Here is a 17,164-nt window from a genome sequence, read left to right on the forward strand (position 1 = left end):
CTTATTCCATCACATAAACATTTTTGCTTTATTAATCTAAAACTGTATTTGTTGTTCCAGTTTCTAGGTATTCAAAGGAATGCCTCCCTGGTCTGGAGGATCATAAAACATTCAGACTCAGAACAAGACAATAATTAACTGGTGTCCAGTTTATCAAGAAGAAAAATTCTAAGTGGACCATTAACTCTTAAACATACATTTGGTCCCTAAATAATGGTCTGGGGTCTTGAGACAGGGTCGAGGGATGGCAACATAATGTCTTGGGAAACTAAGAAACTGGTGGACCCAAAATAGCCATAAAAATGACAATCTAGACTATATAACTTTTAAACTGATTGCTCAGAATTTACGTGCATCTGGCCCAAGCCAACCAAAACCAAATAGTTCTAATAAAGATATAAAGGACTGCTATTCCTGCCATTTAGGGCTCTTGACCCCTTCTCAGTGTCTATGCTGAAAGCTTTGTATCTCTATCCTTTAAAATAAACTCTGCCTGTGTTAGTGTTTGTGAAGTTCAATTTTTGACTCCACAAACAGAACTTGGGTTTCACATCTCACTTCTCAGGGGATCTTCCTTACCCAGGGATGGAACCTGTGTTTCTTGCATCTTCTGCATTGGCAAGCAGATTCTTTACCAGCTGTGCCACCTGGCTGCACCACACAGTTCATAGGATCTCATTTCTTTGACTAGAGATTGAACCTAGGCCTCCACAATGAGAGCACCAAATCCTAACCACTAGACCACCAAGGAATCCCTATTTGTGATACATTTTTACTGTAGCAGTAGGAAATTAACACAGGAGGTTTATATAAGTTTGGCCTAGAATTTCTGGCTATGAGTCCATGTGTGTATATACTTGTATGTTCATGTGCGTTTTTGAAGTGTATATGTATATATGCATATGTGTGTGTGTAGTTATAGGTACATGAGAATTGATAGAGAAAGTCTAAAGGAAGAGAAAGTCTAAAACTGAAATAAAATAAAACAGGCAACTTGAAAAACTTGTGTTTCTCACTTCTCTCCACTGATAATGCAGTCAAAATTCTGGATATGAAAGTATCAGAGAAAGTTAAGATAAAAGTTGTAGGCAAGCCAGGAAAATCATCCTAGCTGGGAGAGAAAGTGCTGTGAGGGGGAGGAGTGGGGAGGTGGGTACGGTTAGCACAGACTTTATTATTCCCTGCCTGGATAAATCTTGAACTCAGCCTCACCACATTTCAAATTCTTGTAGGCTAGCCCTATTTGTTCCACAATCCTTCCATTAATGACTTTTAAGGAAAAATTGATAAAAGAAAAAATTCATGAAAATCATTTGAGACCTCTAGATAGAAAATAGTGGGAAATAAAGATGATATATTTATGACAATGATGAAGTAGTATTCCAGAATCCTCCTTGTATGTCCAATTGAAATAGGAGAGAAGGGGGCAGGGCACAATCTTTAAAAAAAATGACATGGCCTGAGGACATGGCATAAACTGATCAGAGCCAGGTAGGTCCAAGATGGCAGATGAATTGATATTCACTACACTTGGAGCCTCAGTTTATGCTCACTGTAAGACATCAGCAAGCTATACGACACACACAATTCCAAGGCTGGCTGTAATGTTCCAGGGAAAAGCCAATTTTGATTCCATGTTGGAACTATTTCTTTGATTTGTTTTTCATTGCTTTTGCTATTTTAATCATACATAATGGCCTGCCTCAGAGAATCCTCCCCCTCTGCCTAATAAACTTAACTGTCTTTGTTCAGGACCCTGTACACCCATGGATAGTAGGAAGGAAGAAATTAACACATTTACCTGAGGCTTGCCTTTCTAGGAGATATTTGCAAGATTAGTGATCTTTTACTTTGTTTCCTCACCTCTGCTCCTATCTTTGATCTATAAAAGAACCTGGCATCTAGACCCCATAAAATAGTTATTTTGAGACATTAGTCTGCTATCTTCTTGGTCAGTTGGCTTTTCAAATTATCTTTGGGATTTATCAGCCTGTTGTTGTGTGGTGAGCAGAGCAAGCTTGGACTCCATAACAATAACAGTTAAAATGTGGGCAGTGGCCCAATTCCTGGAAATCCCCATCCCTTCACCAAAATAGCTAGAATACTCCTCCCACTCAATAACTTATGGAATTACCACTCTCATTAAACCTGACAACTCCATACCTCAGTACTGCTCTTGCCTTCTGAGATGGTCCACATTGTCTGTAGAATGTATTTCTCTCTAAATAAATCCACTTCTTAACTTTTACTTTGTCTCTCACTGAATTTTCTTCGATGAGACATCCAGAATCTGAGCATCATTAAGTCTTGAGACCAGGTGTGATCTCAGTTAAAAATCTGAGAGTTCAAGTCCCAATCTGAGTTGCATGCTTTTTCAACCATGTGGAGAGAGTAGAAATTAGGACGATCACACGGGATCATGCTCCTAATTGAGCAGAGAATGCTGTAGAATCCAGTAATACTTGGTGAATCCTCTTTGTATAAGTTTCTGTAATGAGTGGATAATAATTATAGTAAACATCAACCGAGTCAGTTTCAAGGACTTCTCGTGTGTCATCTGTTCCTTCCTCATAATATAGCCATGAGAGAGGTTCTATCTGTATGTGCTTATGTGCTTGTCGCTCAGCTGTGTCTGACTCTTTGCAACCCCATGGACTGTAGCCTGTCAGTCTCTTCTATCCATGGAATTCTCCAGGCAAGAATACTGGAGTGGGTCACCTTTCTCTTCTCCAGGGGATCTTTCCGACCCAGGGATCGAACCTGGGTCTCCTGCATTGCAGACGGATACTTTACTGCCTGAGCCACCATGTGCTCAACTTCATTTTACAGATGGAGTGGAAGTTCAGTGAGATTAGTTCACAACCAGTATCAATAGGGTCAGGAATCAAACTTAACCAATGTGTAACAGATTTTACTCAAAATTAGATGGCACTCAGTTTCATTTCTAAGGTTCTTATTCAGACACTCTAATTTGTGGGAGTAGCTTTAATGCTTAGGAAGTTTTTAATTTAATTTTTACTTTACACCAACTTATATGCAGAGTACATCATGAGAAATGCTGGGCTGGATAAAGCACAAGCTGGAATCAAGATTGCTGGGAGATATATCAATAACCTCAGATATGCAGATGACACCACCCTTATGGCAGAAAGTGAAGAAGAACTAAAGGGCCTCTTGATGAAAGTGAAAGAGGAGAATGAAAAAGTTGGCTTAAAGCTAAACGTTCAGAAAACTAAGATCATGGCATCCAGTCCCATCACTTCATGGCAAATAGACTGGGAAACAATGGAAACAGTGGCTGACTTTATTTTTTGGGCCCCAAAATCACTGTAGGTGGTGACTGCAGACATGAAGTTAAAAGATGCTTACTCCTTGGCAGAAAAGTTATGACCAGCTTTCTTTATAGTCCAACTCTCACATCCATACATGACCACTGAAAAAAGACCATCCCCATGGAAAAGAAATGCAAAAGGGCAAAATGGCTGTCTGGGGAGGCCTTACAAATAGCTATGAAAAAAAGAGAAGAGAAAAGCAAAGGAGAAAAGGAAAGATATAAACATGAAAAAACCATAGCCTTGATTAGATGGGCCTTTGTTGACAAAGTAATGTCTCTACTTTTTAATATGCTGTCTAGGTTGGTCTTGATCTCTGTCTCCTGAGACATCTGTATGCAGGTCAGGAAGCAACAGTTAGAAATGGAAATGGAACAATGGATTGGTTCAAAACTGGGAAAGGAGTACTTCAGGGCTGTATATTGTCACCTTGCTTATTTAACTTACATGCAGTGTACATCATGCAACATGCTGGGCTGGATGAAGCACAAGCTGGAATCAAGATTGCCAGGAGAAATACCAATAACCTCAGATATGCAGATGACACCACCTTTATGGCAAAAAGTGAAGGACTCAAGAGCCTCTTGATGAAAGTGAAAGAGGAGAGTGAAAAAGTTGGCTTAAAGCTCAACATTCAGAAAACTAAGATCATGGTATCTGGTCCCATCACATCATGGTAGACATAGATAAACAATAAAAACAGAGAAAGACTTTATTTTGGGAGGCTCCAAAATTACTGCAGATGGTGACTGTAATCATGAAACTAAAAGATGCTTGCTCCTTTTAAAAAAAGCTATGACCAACCTATACAGCATATTGAAAAGCAGAGACATTACTTTGCTGACAAAATCCATCTAGTCAAAGCTATATTTTTTCCAGTAGCTATGTATGGATGTGAGAGTTGGACTATAAAGAAGGCTGAGTTTCAAAGAATTGGTGTTTTTAAACTGTGGTGTTGGAGAAGACTGATGAGAGTCCCTTGGATTGCAAGGAGATCAAACCAGTCCATCCTAAAGAAAATCAGTCCTGAGTGTTCATTTGAAGGACTGATGCTGAAGCTGAAACTCCAAATTTTGACCACCTGATGGGAAAAACTGACTCATTGGAAAAGACCTTCAGGTTGGGAAAGATTGAAGGTGGGAGGAGGAGGGGATTACAGAGAATGAGATTGTTGGATGACATCACTGACTTGATGGACATGAATCTGAGTAAGCTTCAGGAGTTGGTGATGGACAGGGAAGCCTGGTGTGCTGCAGTCCACGGGGTCACAGAGAGTTGGATATGACTGAGTGACTGAATTGAACTGAACTGAACTGGTAAGTGTTATCTGACTCCATTTATTGGAGACTGACTTCAATTAAACTTCTTCCTCTCCCCCTCCCACTTTTCCATGTTTTATAGTAAGTATTAGTTTTAATGAGTATTTATATAATTTTAGATAATGTACTTGAAACTCTATTTCTTGATTCATCAATCTCAGAATCTCTTGACTTTCTTCCTACCTCCTTTCCTTCTCTACTTTTAGTTTGCTTTATACTATCTTACTTAGAACTGTATATTTTCTCTTGGATTTTTTACTTACCTTTCTCTGTTTTTCTTTTTGTTGTTGTTGTTTTTCTATTGTTGCTGTTTTTTTGGTCCCAGGAGTTATATGCTGTCTTCAAATCAGTAAAATCAATCTCTAATTGTTTCTTGAATGCTCTAATATTAACAAATGGTGACCTTTCCTTAAGCCTGCTAGATGGTTGCCATTCTGGGTATTTCTTGTCTACTCCTTTCTGTAGCTCTCTTTTGACACTTCCTTAGTTGATTTTTTTTTTTTTTTACTCCTTCAGAATGGATACATGGAAGGCAAACTTTCTGCATTTTATTTGTTCAATTTCTATAGATGAAATATATTGTCATTTAGTTTCCAGTGAAGCTGTGAGAAATCTGGTTTGTAATTATTCTCATTTCCTGGTAGAGGATTTGCTTTTTCTCTGGAAAATTAATCAAGGGCATATGTCTGTATCTTTAGCTCTGAAATTTTCCTTTCTGTTTTTTTTTTTTTTTAAATAATTTCTTCCTCTCTTCTCCACCCCCTGCTATTTTTTCTGGTATTTGAATACTTCACAATTATTCCTGTGGAAGAATATGGAAATATGAATTGCCAATATTTTCTCTACCAATTTTCATCTGTTTGTCCTTTTATTTCTATGTTCTGAAATAATTTATCTTCCATTCTGCATATTTCACTGGATTCAGTTTTTAGTAATCATATTTAAAATTTTATATTCATAAATTATTAACCCCAATTCATAACAGGCCATTTATATTTCATTGAAACAATATCTTATGTACATTCTGAACAGGTTAATTAAAAGTAGTTTATTGTTTGTTTATGTTCTGGTCACTAACCTGAATTATATTGCTCTTTTTTTCAGTATTATTTGTCTCATTTGTTTATTTTTACCCATTCCTTTTGAGGTACTAAATTTCTAAAATATCCATTTTTCCTTAATTGGTCACTGATGAGCACAAAATAAAGGGTCAGTTCATTTAAGTATGTGGCTAGCAGAAGTTTCTTCTGATGTTATAAGATAAGCCTATTCCTTAAATAAAAGAGATGTTTCCAGTGTGTGTATATATGTGCTTTTTGAGAATTTATTATGATATGTCCAGGGTGAAGCATGCACTCTGTTAAGAATCCAGACACATTCAAATACCAAAACAAGGCCAGTCTGACTAATGTGAACAAACCCTCAGTATGGGAGCCATGGATCTTCCTCAGTGTATCTCTCAATCTATATCTGACACTGAGGCAAACAGCACTTTCTAATGCACAGGAATGGGGGTGGCCTGAACATGCACGTCTTTCAGATTGATTCTCCATCAGTCATTGTGACTGCTGCCCTTTCTTCCACACCCTCTCTTCTTTTGCGCCTAACTTTCAGGAGAAGCACTCTGCAAAATTGCTCCTAGCTCCACTGCAACTTTTCCTGTTGAATATATTGAGCAATAACTCCTTTTATTCTAATATATCCATCAAGATGCTCCCATCAGTCTTCTGTCTTCCCAAAATTCATTCTAATCTTTTGACTGCTGATGTTTCTCTGCTGCTAGTCTCAGAAGGTTTATGGATTTATGCACTTTCATATTTCTTCACTGAACACTCCATGGATTTTTGAGATACAGGAGAATTTAATAAAATTTCTGACTCTAATAACTGAAACAAGGTATCGTGAGAGACTTTCTAAATGTTATTTCATAAAGAAAAGTGATTCACTTATTTAAAGTCAATACCAAAGAAATATTCCCATATATGTATATGTTATTTATTATAAAAAAATTAAAGCCTCTTTCTACAGTATTTACACAGATCTCCGAAGATAAACTAAATGAACAGGAAAGAATTCAAGGAAAAAATTCTTTTATAGACTTGAAAACCAAAAAGGTTTTTATAATATTTATTTTCAAAAACAAGTTAAAAAGCGATTGACAAGAGAAAATGTGATTTCAGTGCATATAGCTGAAAATAACTATGCAATGCATACCAAATACTAAAACTTCTGATACTTTATTAAATTCAGCAAAAGTGTTAAACATTACAACTGGGGGAAAATGCTATAGGATATGAAAGGATAGGATTAAAAATGAAATGGCTGATAAGCATTTTATTAAAAAAAGGGGACATTTAAAATTTTTTAATGATATAACTTTTTTTTAGATGCAAGTGCCAAAAATACAATATAAACCAATTTAAGCAAAAAAGGAAGTGTGATAAAGGGGTATCGACATAGTTTAGTTAATCCAAAGAAGAGATACAGATACAGGCCCTAGTGGGCTTCTGGGGATTCTAAGTGACCCAGTGCTTCTAAGACATTTACTCTCTCTGAGTGATTCTCATATGTCCAATTCTCTGCTTAGATAGAGTCTTATCTGTTATAGAAAGTGAGTTATCTCTCATATTTAGTGGCCTTAAATTCTTAGAGTTAAATCTATCTTATATTGTGGCCTAGGAGAGAGCTCCTGCCTGTTGGGAAGAATTTGATCTATCTTGACATACACGCCTACCATGAACAAATAAATATGGCTAGGGGCACTGATAGCGGCCCCACCAGGGTCCTCTGTCCATGGGATTTTCCAGGCAAGAGTACTGTCATTTTGGATATAGTGGGCTTTATTTACAGAATTTAAAAGCTGAAGAGAAATGTTAATTTCATTAACATTTGAATGTTAGAGACTGTTTTCAACTGTATACTTTCATATGAAGCTGATGCTTTTGGAAAATGAATAACTCTTTGAATTCAGTTTTCCTGACACACAGGAAGATTGTATGCTTTCCAATATCTATAACTGCCTCTCTACAATTAAGATTGCTTCTTCATTTAAAAAAAAATCTACTTGTCTATCTCTCTGTCAATCAACCTACTACTGTGTGTGTAATCTAAAGATTGTTTGTTTTCTTTATAAGATAATGTCTGATAATTATTTTCATCTCTGAGTTCAAGCTCAGTAAAAGTTTTACCTATTCTCTTAGGCTTAAAAAAAAAGAAAATAACTTGAATTCCTGAAGATTTTCCCCCATTATGTAGGTTTATTTCAACGTTTCATTTCCTATGATTAGGGGAAATATTCCTTCATGTTGTGCTCAGATGCTCAGTTGTGTCCAACTCTTTGACCCCATGGACTGGGGACCTCCAGGCTCCTCTGTCCATAGAATTTTCCTAGCAAGAATACTGGAGTGGGATGCCATTTCCTCCTGCAGGGGATCTTCCTGACCCAGGGATTGAACACATATCTCTTACATCCCTTGCATTGTCAGGAGGATTTTTTACCACTAGTGCCACCTCTCTTCAAGTTAGTGGACCTCTTTCCTTTTTAACTATTTGATTAGGATATTCCCTAATTTCTCATGTAATTTTCATATGAAGCAGCCCCAGAAGAGTTAGACACAGAGATACATAACCACACACATACATTCTGAAGTAGCCTTACTAGTGTAATGTTTCAAGTTAGAAATTTTTAATTCATTTTAGGAATGGGGGAACTATAGATTGGCTTTCTATAGGTTACCCTGAAATTTGATTCAGAGGGTGATATGTCATATCATGAGATACCCGCCCCTTTCCTGTCAATGAAATGTATAAGATCAGAAAGCCCTGCATTTTAACAATTGCATATCTCATCCATTTAGTTCAATATCACAGAATATAGCACAGAATAAACCAAGTCTCTTGCATTGGCAGGTGGATTCTTTACCACAGAGCCACCTGGGAAGCTCATGGAAAATAAGGAAACGTAACTAATAATGATTTGTGTAAGTTAATTTACATAGGCAAAAGAAATAATCTAGAAGTAAACATTTGCCTTAATAACATAATGCTAACCAAACTTCTTAGGGAATATTGGAGAAAAATGCAGTTTTAATTTTAATATGCACATGAGATCAATTAATGTACCACATATGCAAATATAAAGGCAATGACCCTGATTCTGAATGCTTGTTATTTCTGGAGTTGGCATATGGTGCTCTCTAACAGCAGACGTAATGATTTCAATAAATTAGCTGCTAATGCCATGTAATGCACTCTGATTTGTGTTAATTCAGGCACTGCTTAGCAATTTCATGTTAATTTTTAAAAGAAATCAGTTTTTAAGGCAGTATTATAATTTTGTTTTGCATTAAGAGTTTAAAAATGGTAAGAATAAGAACATTTTAATTCAGATATTTTAGTAAGACAAGAACAGCTTCACAAAGTAGGGATGCAGAATGTGATTCACAACATTTAAATAAAAATTTGTTTCTAATAATGCAAAGTTTAAAAAAATATGCTTACTTTGAACAATAATCATGGCAAAAGGTCAAAGGGTTTATAATGCTCATATTAAAATAGCTGATGCTGAATGTCCCTCTTAAAGTCTTTTCCATCCTTATTATTTTTATTTGTCTGTGGAACATGACAAGGTTAGTCTGGTACTTACTGGTGGTGGTGGAGGTAATCATTGTAGAAATAATATTCACAGATATGTACATACATGTAGGTATATGAATTATGTATACATATAATGTTATATTATCAAATTATATATACATATATGTCTCACAGACTTAAATAACAAACTTATGGTTGCCAGGGAGGAAGGATGGGGAGAAGGGATAGTTCAGGAGTTTGGGATCCTCATGTACACACAGCTATATTTAAAATGGATAACCAAAGGTCCTACTCTGCTTAATGTTATATGTGGTAGCTTGAATGGGAGAGAAGTTTGGGGGAGAATGGATACATATATATGTATGACTGGGTCCCTGTGCTGTCTACCTGAAACTATCACAACATTGTTAATGAGCTATACTCCAATACAAAATAAATAATTAAAAAAAGAAATAATATCCACAGATATAGGCAGACGTGTATGCATGTTAACTATATATGCTACATAACATGCTAATTAATTAGTTTTATGAAATTATTAAAGATAAGATACTCTACAAGAGAAAAACGTTTTCTTTTTGAACTATTCCAAGTAAAATCAAGAAGGTTTTTCTCTCTTTGAGGAAAATGTGGTTGCTGCTGAAGTGAGGCCCAATGCTGCCTGCTCCTGCTCCTGACTGATGGCTGTTTGTTCTGCCCAGGAACAAGTAGGTCAGGAAGCTTCCCCACAGACTTGGCCCTTAAAAATACCAGCAAGACTCCAGCAGAGCCAGGGGTGACCATTCACTGGATTAGGAGCACTCTCACCAGCCCCAATGTGAAGTCCCTGGAGAAGGTATATGCTAACCTGATCAGAGGCACAAGGGAAAAGAATCTCAAAGTGAAAGGATCTGTTCGGATGCCTACCAAAACTGAGAATGACTACAAGGGAAACTCCTTGTGGTGAAGGTTCTAAGACTTGGGGTTGATTCCACATAAGGATCCACAAGTGACTCATTGATCTGCAGGGTCTTTCTGAGGTTGTCAAGCAGATCCCTTCCATCAGTACTGAGCCAGGAGTCCAGGTGGAAGTCACCATTGCTGATGTCTAAATCAACTTTTGTAATAAATTGATAGTTATTTAAAAAAGAAGCTTTATCTTTGGTCTTACAGAGATGGATTAATTATAAACTTCAACTTATAAAAAGCTAATAAACATGAATATTTCCTATATGATTCTTGTGGGAGATTAAAAAAAATACAAATGAATACCAAAAAAATACAAAGTCAAAATTGTTCGTTTTTCTTAACATCTCATTTAACTTTCTACACTTCAGTTTCCTTACTAGGAATGGGTTGATTATAATTAACTCATACAACTTTTATGGGAATTGAATGAGGTAAGATACACAAGGTGCCTGGCCAATGGAAAAGATTAAAGACCTGTTGGTAAAGTGTGGCTAAATGCAAAATGCATAGTGTTGCTTGATCAAGCACAGGTGTTTCCTACCTAAATCCTCTTCTATCCATTCTCCATATTACAGCTAGTGTTACAGCCAGCATAAAACATAAATCTGATTCACATTATGACTCCTTTGCTTAACATTCTTCAAGTGATACATCTAAGAAAAAAGCCAGCCTCCTTACTGGGAAATACAAAGCCCTTCACATTCTGACCTCTATTTTCTTGTGTTGTCTGTCAGTCTTTGTAAATCATGTCTGTCAGTCTGTCCACCCTGAACTATTTGTATTTGTCTGAATAGGAGACAGTGTTAAATGTTCTCGTGCACAATTGAAACAATATCCTTTCTGCCTGAAATACTGGCCATGATTTTAGTTTCTCAGGGAATTCCTACTGATCCTTCTAGACTCTGGGTTGTGATCATTGACACACCTGAGTAAATATTTCAAATCTCATTATTCCCACAATACTTTGAATACCTTATACTTGAGCATATTGCAGTACATAAACATTTTTTTTCAGGTCTCTTTCTCTACTGTAGGCTCTTAACATTACCAAGATTAACACTGTACTTAATATATCTGTAAATGCACAGTACTTAATATAGACTGTAGCATATAGTACACTTTCAGTGACTATTTCCTAATTCTTAGGTTGAAGATGATGCAGAATTTGAGCTTGCAAGATGTTCTGCCATTATGAGAAATTAGGGCTTAACTGGATCTTGGATATTTCAACTAAATCCTGCATTTATGAGATACCATTCCTGTTTCTCAGAAGCTGTGTTTCCATATCTAATTCTGAAATATTAAATTCATTTTTTTTAGTTATAAATACTGGAAATATTGTTTTATTTCCCCGTGATATAATCTTTTCTTTTTCCTACAGGGTACTCCGTGTCTCACTGGCTCAGGAAGGCTCATCATCTTCATGAAGAGAAGAGAAGGTACAGCAAATTCAGTCAGTGCTAACCAGGAGATGAACATTTTGACGTTTCACTCCCTCCTCTAAGACAAAGTTAGAGGTGCCATGAAGGAGTTGTGACTTGTGAATCTTCTCAGTGATGTGACCACACACAACAGACCAAAAATCAACCAGGGCCCATATAGAAGTAGGTGATAGATACAGAACTACAGTCTTAAAGGGAGTGGGAGCTTTAAAGCTTGTTTTTCTTGTGTTTATAGTTTGGATTCTCAGAATCTATGGAGTCACAAAATTACATCATTGTGGTTTGGGAGGGCAACTGTCTGTGTTAGAAACTCCAGTATTTCCCAAAGGTTTGCCTGTGCTGGTTCTCATTACTGTCCAGTTCACTGTGACTCCTACACCTTAATTAGCTGTGGCCCATATCATCACTTCAGTGAGATATTAAGGTTTTGATTCACATTTGTTTTGAGTATTGGAGTCAGACAATGTGCCTTCTAATATAGAATGTCCTGACATGTTAAAGTGGTCAATTGGCTACTTTAGGAATTTTTTACAGATTGTCTTTTTTTTTTTTTTAAGTATAAAAGCTACCTTTTCTCACACATCTGTGATTGCATAAAATGCTGAGGTTTTAAAAAAGTTTCTAAACATTTCAAGTAATTCCAAAAATGACTTTACTCATAGGTTCACATATCATAATATTAATGTATAACATTTTAGACATCTTGATTAATTGATGTTGAATCTTTAAAAAGTTTCATGTGTGTGTGTTTCTGTAGGATAGGAAAATATTCTCAGAGTATATATCTCTTTTGATTTCTTTTTCTAATAAGCCATATATAATCCTTTAAAGTCAAAATAAGTAGAAGTTTGGGTGCTTATAAGGGCTAGGATATGTTGATACCATGGGTTTCCCAGGTGGCACTAGTGGTAAAGAACCCACTTGCCAATCCAGGAGATGTAAGAGACTCAGGTTTGATCCCTAGATTGGGAAGATCCCCAGGAGGAGGGCATGGCAACTCACTCCAGTGCTTTTGCCTGGAGAATCCCATGGACAGAAGAGCCTCATGGGCTACCGTCCATAAGGTCACAAAGAGTCAGACATGACTGAAGCAACCTAGCATAGCACAGCATGGGTATTGATCCAGCAATCTAAACTAAGTACCTGTGCAGAATGAGAACTGTTCATGAATTTCAGTGCATAAAACTGGGGTAGGCATTTGGAGAGTCATAAAGGGATAAAAAGAAAACCAAAGTGAAGCAGTCAGTCTAGTTTAGACTTTGGTCTAAAAATTTTAGAGGAAATGGAGCAGGTAGCCTATTGGCTCAGCAGAATTAATCAGAGCAAGAACTAAGAAGAAGAATATATTGCTTTTGAAAAGAGAAATACAGAAAAGGCTTTTTAGTTGTGTTAGCCAGAGTTCTTCAGAGAAACAGAGCAATAGGAATTTATACGTGTGTGTATGTGTTTATGTGTGTGTGTGTGTGTGTGTGTGGATAGAGACAGAGAGATGTATTATAAGAAATCAGATCACATGATTATGGAGGCTGTCAAGTCCTAAGACCTGCAGGTTGACTTGGCAAGCTAGAAATCTAGGAGAGCAGATGGTATAGTTCCATCTCGAAGGCCAGCAGACTTTACCCAGAAAAAGCTGATGTTTCAGTTCAAGTCTTAAAGTGAGAATAAAGCCACTTTGAAGATTATCAGGCAGGAAGGAATCTCCATGTTCAGGGAAGGGTTGGCCAGGCTTTCAACTAATTAGGTGTGGCATATCCATATGATGAATATCAGTCTGCTTTCCTCCATCTACTGATTTCAATGTTTCTGATTTTAATGCTTCTTCTAGAAACCAGTCATAATGTTTGCCTAAACATCTGAGCACCCTGTGGTCCAGTCAAGTTGACCCAGAAATTTAACCATCACGTTATAGAAACATAAAGTCAGTGAATTCACAAATCACATGTCTCTGACACCTTGAGGAAATTAGACAAAATGACCACAAAAGTCACTGAGCTTTGGATACAGTTGGGCTGGATCAAATGGATGAGAAGGTTCATGGCAGCAGAACTGAACAGGCAGAAGTCCCAGTTGTTCAGGGGATGAAGTTCTCTCCCCATCCAGATCTTATGATGAGAAAAAAAGGAAACTCACACTCACAAAGGAAGCAAAGCATAATTACAGGGAGTCATTTATGGTCTGGCAGCCAATTCCATCCTGGGAGAAGGGACTTGAAGAAGTTTGAGAAATGTCCTTGCATGCTCAGTTGCTTTAGTCGTGTCTGACTCTTTGAGACCCCATGGACTTTAGCCCACCAGGCTCCTCTGTCTATGGAATTTTCCTGGCAAGAATACTGGAGTGGGTTGTCATGCCCTCCTCCAATGGATCTTCCCAATCCAGGGATTGAACCAGCCTCTTCTGCATCTCCTGCATTGCAGACAAATTCTTTACTGCTGAGCCACCTAAGAAATGTACAGATTAACTTAAGAAACATGAGTATTCACATAACATCTAAATGTAGTTTGTCATACTAAGTTTGTTCAAATCCTTGTATTGAATAGATAACAGATTATGTGGTTTCATGCCTGTACATTTCACCTATTGTGCATGTCAGCCTGTGAGGAACTTTGGAGCTGGGAGAATACTGAAGATTACTGCCCCCAGATCTGTATAACCTGTTTGAAGGGTCAGAAATGCTGTAGTAGTTGGCGACTTAGACTAGTTCTATTGCCCTTGCCGAACTAGTGGTTGGACCCAAAGAGGTCAGGAAGCAGGAATGGAACTGGGAGTCAGTTTTGGCAAGGATGACTGTTGGAAACCAAATGGAACAAACAGAATGGAATAGTTTGTTCTGAGAAGAGACTAGGAGGAAGTCTTGGAAGAGTGTCCTCAGTTTCAAACCATGTGTGCATTTTTCATGTGCCTTAAGACCAGCAACTATGTGTTTGGTCTGTTGTTGTTATTTTTTGAGATCTCATAAAGCCCCAGAGAAGTTGTAATGTCTTTGATGCCAGTGCCGTTCACTCATTCCTGTATCTCTGCCTTCCACATGCCCTTTTTCTGACAACTGCTGACATACAGTCACAGTGTTCACTTTGTAGCTGCTCAGTTCATGTTTGTTGATCATTTGTTTTATAATAAAAAAAAAAAATCTTAGCTGACCTTTGGTTAATCAACTCTGTAAATTATGCATATGGATGCCCATGTCATACTGAAGTCCTGGCTGGAAAGCCTGTGTGTTTGTACTACTTGAGTTGAATCTTTACCAAGAATCACTTGTGTTATTTCTAAATCTATTTATTCCAGTTAACATTGTCATTACACTTATATTTTTATGTATGCTCATTCAGATGATATATGAGTGTGAATGATGAAGTGTTGATGCTTGTATGAAAACGATATTGAATGCTTAGGATAGAGTTGATGAAAATGAAAGAAAAAGAAAATCTGCTGAAAGATGCATAGGCAGAAAATTACAAAAAAAGTGAGAGAAAATGAAAAAATCTAGAAATATTCTATATCACATTGCTTAGCAACTGTCTTAAGTTCCAGTTCACTTTGAAGAAATTTAAGTTGAGACCCACATATGAGATAGTTTATGCGTGGAAGACTGTGTAGAACTTTTCATTAAAAATAATGGGTGAATGGATGTACATCTTATACTGTACATTAAAATAATGTGCTTAAGGTAGTTATAGGTTTTTTATTCCCATTTTAATCAAATGATTGGCTAAATATCTATAGTAATATTGTTGGCTATGGGATAAGTACTGTGGTCAATTTTCTTAGTATCAAAAAAAAATTCAGCATTATTTATCCCATTCCTCATGTTCTAACAGTACTTAGCCTTCTGGTTGTTAAATATAAGTGAAACATTACATTCCTAGAAAAAAATTCTATCCAATTATAGGAGATAATATGTTTACATATGGGTTGCAGTGACTAGGAAAGCCATTAGAAGGAGGTGGGATTTGAGTTGGAATGAGGAGAAATAAGAGAGCAGTGATGAAACATGGGGGAATGGAGGCCAAGTCTGTTCATTGGAAGATTAAGGGATAAGAAAACCAAGAGGCTGTAACTGGGAAAGCAGCTCTGAGCTATCTACCAGCTCCAAGGAGTCTTATTGAGGAAAAAAAGTGGTTCATCTGAAGGTGGTGTCAGCTTCTGATACCACGCTCAAGTATTTATGATTTCTTTGTGTGGAGTTATTAAATGATTCTGAACAGCACTAATAGCAAAGAGAGATACCATAATTAAAGCCATATTTTATGTGAAATCCATTCATTAGATAGAAGGGGCAGAAAGTTGAAAGATGAGGCAACCATTAGGAAGATTATTGTAAACAAATCTTTGAATTATTTGAACCCAACTCTCTAACTCTTCATAATTACTTGCTAATATAAAAGAATATTAACATTTTGTCCTAATTTGAATGATAACTATCCTTTTACTGTTATTCTTTGCAGTTGCTCTGAATTTCTTAGCCTCTTCAGTTCAGTTCCGTTCCGTTCAGTTGCTCAGTCGTGTCCGACTCTTTGAGACCCCATGAATCTCAGCAAGCCAGGCCTCCCTGTCCATCATCAACTCCCAGAGTTCACTCAAACTCATGTCCACCAAGTCAGTGATGCAATCCAGCCATCTCATCCTCTGTTGTCCCCTTCTCCTCCTGCCCCCAATCCCTCCTAGCATCAATCATCAGTTCTTCCAATGAACACCCAGGACTAATCTCCTTTAGGATGGACTGGTTGGATCTCCTTGCAGTCCAAAGGACTCTCAAGAGTCTTCTCTAACACCACAGTTCAAAAGCATCAATTCTTCAGCACTCAGCTTTCTTCACAGTCCAACTCTCACATCCATATATGACCACTGGAAAAACCATAGCCTTGACTAGACGGACCTTTGTTGGCAAAGTAATGTCTCTGCTTTTGAATATGCTATCTAGGTTGGTCATAACTTTCCTTCCAAGGAGTAAACGTCTTTTAATTTCATGGCTGCAATCATCATCTGCAGTTATTTTGGAGCCCCCCCAAAATAAAGTCTGGTACTGTTTCCACTGTTTCCCCATCTAGTTCCCATGAAGTGATGGGACCAGATGCCATGATCTTCGTTTTCTGAATGTTGAGCTTTAAGCCAACTTTTTCACTCTCCTCTTTCCCTTTCAGCATTGGTGGTATAGTGGTGAGCATAGCTGCCTTCCAAGCAGTTGACCCGGGTTCGATTCCCGGCCAATGCAGTGGGCCGACCTTGGGGCTTCCCTGGTGGCTTAGAGGGTAAAGCATCTGCCTGCAATGCAGGAGACTTGGGTTCAATTCCTGGGTCAGGAAGATCCCCTGGAAAAGGAAATGACAACCCACTCCAGTACTCTTGCGTGGAAAATCCCATGGACAGAGAAGCCTGGTAGATCGCAGAGTCAGACACGACTGAGCGATTTCACTTTACTTTTCACTTTCATCATTAGGCTTTTTAGTTCCTCTTTATTTTCTGCCATAAGGGTGATAGCATCTGAATATCTGAAGTTATTGATATTTCTCCCAGAAAACTTGATTCCAGC

General features: G+C 37.4%; 1 non-coding gene and 1 pseudogene across 1 annotated transcript; both read left to right on the forward strand.

Annotated features, from left to right (window-relative positions):
- The first annotated feature begins 9,271 nt into the window (after positions 1-9,271).
- LOC102267916 (small ribosomal subunit protein uS10-like) lies at positions 9,272-10,338 on the forward strand (annotated as a pseudogene).
- Positions 10,339-16,774: 6,436 nt separating this feature from the next.
- On the forward strand, positions 16,775-16,846 carry TRNAG-UCC (transfer RNA glycine (anticodon UCC)). The gene has a single exon. It is a non-coding gene; the product is annotated as a tRNA-Gly (tRNA).
- The last annotated feature ends 318 nt before the right edge of the window (positions 16,847-17,164 follow it).

The sequence above is a fragment of the Bos mutus genome, chromosome 6 (assembly GCF_027580195.1).
Source record: "Bos mutus isolate GX-2022 chromosome 6, NWIPB_WYAK_1.1, whole genome shotgun sequence".
Taxonomy (NCBI): domain Eukaryota; kingdom Metazoa; phylum Chordata; class Mammalia; order Artiodactyla; family Bovidae; genus Bos; species Bos mutus.